This window comes from Alligator sinensis, unplaced genomic scaffold (assembly GCF_000455745.1).
Source record: "Alligator sinensis unplaced genomic scaffold, ASM45574v1 scaffold1408_1, whole genome shotgun sequence".
Lineage (NCBI taxonomy): Eukaryota > Metazoa > Chordata > Crocodylia > Alligatoridae > Alligator > Alligator sinensis.
In genome coordinates this window covers 624948-629486 of record NW_005842519.1, presented here as the reverse complement: position 1 = coordinate 629486, position 4539 = coordinate 624948, and positions in this window count along the sequence as shown.

Sequence of the window (4539 nt, the reverse complement as noted above, 5' to 3'; positions counted from 1 at the left end):
GATCCTCCCCCTCTACGCGACACTGGTCAGGCCGCAGCTGGAGTAATGTGTCCAGTTCTGGGCACCCCACTTCAAGAGGGATGTGGACAACATGGAGAGGGTCCAGAGCAGGGCCACCCACATGATCCGGGGACAGCAGGGCAGGTCCTACAGCGAGAGGTTACGGGACCTGACCCTGTTCAGCCTTCGCAAGAGAAGGCAGAGGGGGGACCTGGTGATCATCTATAAACTCACAAGGGGGGGACCAGAATGGTTTGGGGGAGACCTTGTTTCCCCAGCGCCCCCCGGGATAACAAGGAATAACGGCCACAAGTTGTTGGAGAGCAGGTTCAGATTAGACATCCTTAGGAACTACTTCACAGTCAGGGTGGCTAGGATCTGGAACCGACTTCCAAGGGAAGTGGCGCTGGCTCCTACCCTGGGGGTCTTTAAGAAGCGGCGTGATGCCTACCTGGCTGGGGTCATTTGAGCCCAGTTTCCCTCCTGCCCAGGCAGGGGGTCGGACCTGAAGATCTGCAAGGTCCCTTCCCACCCGACTTCTATGATTCTATGAAGACCTGGGGCGCTGCTGATGCATCCTCTTCCATGGGGACCCCCAGGGTCTCCCTGCGCCCTCTCTCTGTGCTGGAGCCAGCTCTGTCACCTCCAGGCAGAGCCCGGGGAGGCATGGGGCTCCTGGAGCTGCTGCATGGCAGAGAAGAGCTGGGGGTTTTGTGCAGGGGGAGGGATACACTGAACTCTTGTCCTGGGAGGGTCTTCATGTTGCAATAAGAGGTAGGAAGAACCCCCAAACCAAAGGCCCCAAGGCCGGGTGGCAGCAACCCAGGCTCCCAGGAAGGTCCACAGCTCTGTGCATGCATGTGTGCGTGCCCATTGCACTAGTGCATCCACACAGCCCTGCACGGCACAGTTACTATTCACGGGCAGAAGTCCCCTATGCAGGGGGTAGGCACTGGGGAGTCTGCAGTGCTCCAGCACGCTCTGCAATTAGGCCAGGGAGCAACCAGTGGCCCCGTGCCTGTTCCCGTTCGGGACACCGATGGAGATGGGGGTCCCACCGACCTTCATCACCTGGATAAAGACACTGACACCGATGTGGGCAGTAGGGTGCTGGGGACAGTGGAGGAGGAAAGACTGGCATAGACTGTTTAGGGGTGGGACCCCTCGAGAGAGCAGTGATGATGACAATGGGGACGAGAGAGAGGAAGATGACAATGATGGAAAGGACTGAGAAATAGGGAGGAGGAAGCGGGGGCTGAAGTGGGTTTGTGTCATTTCTATATTTATCTATAAGAGTATATAGTTTGGGAAAAAAACCAAGTCTGTGCCTCCAGGGCACGGTACGCACTGCAAGGGGGTGGCCAGGGAGGGAGATCGCCTCTGCTTGGATGCCCAGAAGGAGCAGTGCCCACCTGGAGACCCAGGCCCCAGCAGGCTGGCGCTACAGCCCCTGGACTCCAAATGTCACTGCTGGAGTCCAGGACCTGCAGCAGGGCTAGGATCCCACTGAGACGCCCGGGACCGAAATGGCAGGAGGGAGCAGGGACCCGAGCCCCACAGCCAGATACGGTGCAGCCCAGACCCACGGGAGCACGGCTGATTCCAGGCTGCGCAGGGCAGTGGGGTAGGTCGTGCACACACATGTTGTATGCACAGGCAAGTTCACACATGCCTGCAGGCCTGTTTTCACATATGCATTCACATGCCCATATGCACACGGGCACACACATTCACCTGCATACACTCACATATGCACACACGTTCACATGCATGTCATCTTGCGCACTCATTCACATATACATGCACTCACACGCATGCATGCACGCACATACATTCACATGCGTGCAGCCACACACATGCAAACACACACAAACACCCTGACACATACACATATGCATGCTCACACAAACAAGCATACATGGACACACCTTTACACACATGCATGTGTCCATGCACATGCACACACCCAAACACACACACAGATGTATGCGCATGTACACACTCACACTTACACACACACACACACACACTGCTGCTACCTATCCCGGGGCACTCTGCAGGATAAGGGCAGTGCACTTCCAGCAGCACAGCCCCTTGCCTCTGCGGGCAGGAGTCCTGTGCCTAGGCAGGCCGGCTAGTCCAGCACCCAGGCAGCCCTCTCCCCAGCCTCAGCTGCATTCTCAGACGGCTCCAGCTGGTCGCCGCCTCACCAGCTGGCTCAGCCCCTCACCTGGGGCACCGTGCACATGGCCCCGGCTTTACGTAACCACCTTGGAAACCAGAAAACCTTCCCTTGCAGCCGCGGTGACTGACGTGTTTTGCCGTGAAACTCTGGCTGACCCCGGCCGAGAGGCTAACGCAATGGGACATCCGCGGGAGGCGCTGGCCTCCGTCAACCCCGCCTGAAAATTAGCCCTGTCGGATCCGAACACGGTGCGGAGCCGCTCAGATCTACCTAATGCTTCTGGACAGAAAGGGCCCTGCGTGCCGTGGAGAGGAGGAGGAGAAGGAGGCAGCCTCGGCCTGCTGCCAGCCCCAAGACACCAGCGGTCTCCATCTGGAGCAGAGCACCCTTCCCTGGTGCAGGGGCTGGCACAGAAGGGGTACTCTCATGTTGAAACCAATGCCCGCCCCAGGGGCTCGGGGCTGCTGCGGTACAGGGCATGGTGGTTCAGTAGCCCTGTATCAGATGCTGTTGCCTGATACCCATTTTGCTCCTGGACAGCTCATCCCCTCCAGCATCAGACGGGGTTGCAAACTCCAGCACGGTGTCCCTGTGTGCTGTGACATGGCAGGACCCGGGAGCAAAATGATTTCGACAGAGTTTGCAAGAAGAGTGCAGTCGGCACTGTCTCCCCGGTGTCCTCGTGAAGGGTTCACGTCCCGACCTCCTGGCTCTCTTTGCCTGTTAGCCACGCCGCCTGCGCTCTGCTGGGCTGATCTTTAGCTGAGAAGAACTCGGACCCCAATATCGGGCGCTGGTTTGTTGCACCCGGGTGTTTATTCCCCGCCGCGACAGCAGCAATCCAGATGCTCCGGGGGGCTGTTTCTAGCTGGCTGGTGGAGAAGCAAGGCCAGAGCATTGGGAACAGCAGGCAGCAATTTTTAGAGTGGCTTTTTTTATTGCACCCGCACAGCACTGACACCCCTTGCACCCCGGGGTGCTGGCCAAGTACCCCATCATCTGGCTGGTTTGCTCCTCTCCTTGCCAGGAGGGATCAGACCGGGGCCACATTCCTGGGATCCCTGCTCCATGGCTGGGCTTTGCCAGGGAAGAAGACCCTGCCTTGGTCCCTTCCTCCCCACCACGGCAGGATCCATGCATCCTTCGTGTCTTAACCAGGGTGGGGGTTGTGGCAGAAAGGCCACCGTCTGTGTCCCTCTCCAGAGATCTGTCTCTGCCAGCATGAGAGGCTGGGGTTGAATCCCTCAGGAAGGGGGATCTTCCTCCCTGCCCACATGACAAAAGCCTGGTGCCTGGGAGGTGGATGCTGTGGTCACCTGGGGAGGGGGGCGGAAAAGCCCCGCTCACGGGCCCAGGTAGCCAGTGATGCTTTTTAAATTGGTGGGCTTGTGGCCAGCACTGGCAGCTTCGGTTGGACCGGGCTGCTGAGGTCAGAAAGGTTATTTAAATGCCCGGTCCAGGAAGAAGGGCAGCCATTAGCCATGCGGTCATCCAGGTGAATCTGAAACAGGCTCTCTCCTCATAACCGCGTGCTCCAAGAGTGCCCTGCCTCCAGAGGGAAACTCCAACCACCTCGGGACGATGCGTGTGAGTAAGCTACTCGAGATCCGACTAGATATTTAGCTTACAGTAACTCAGATGCGGGATCAAAAGGCTACCATCAGCCACACTGGTTTGCTCTATGGGATGCCTTTGATAGTCCTCTGATACTGCTCTACCTTTTACCCTGTTTTCACCCTACCCTCTGTAATCAATAAAGTAACTCAGAGCCAGAATTGAGTCCAGAGCCTTGGATGGTGGCAGCGGGAACCCCAGGCTAGCGGGGGTGCTCCAGGGAAGGGGCCGGCCAGACGTGAAGCACCCCAGGGAGGCACTCGGAGCCTGGAAGGTGGCCGGACGCAGGGAGGTGGGCGGCTCAGCGCAGGAACGCCCCCTACTGACCCGCCACACGTGGTGTCAGCGGTGGGATCTGAGCAGGAGTGCCCCCTACTGGCCCACCACACGTAGTGGCAAAGGTGGGATCTGAATATCCTCCTGTATTTGAGGCATAATTTGGGGAAAGGAATAGAGTCACTGAAATCCCTTGAGCAAACAATTTCTAATTTGGCATCGGGTTGACTGGATAGTGTAGAGAGACAGGATGGCGGACGAGTATGTCCAGATGACCATGCCTGAACTGAAAGAACTGGCAAAAGAGAGAGGCCTTTGCGTGAAGAAAGGGCTAAAGAAGGAAGAGCTGGTTAAACTCTTGTGCACCAGCGAGTCAGAGCAAGTGTCAGCTTCACGCTCGTCAACTCCTGAGTCTGACCTGGAAACACACTCCCGCTCGACAAGTCCAGAGGCTGCCGAGAGAA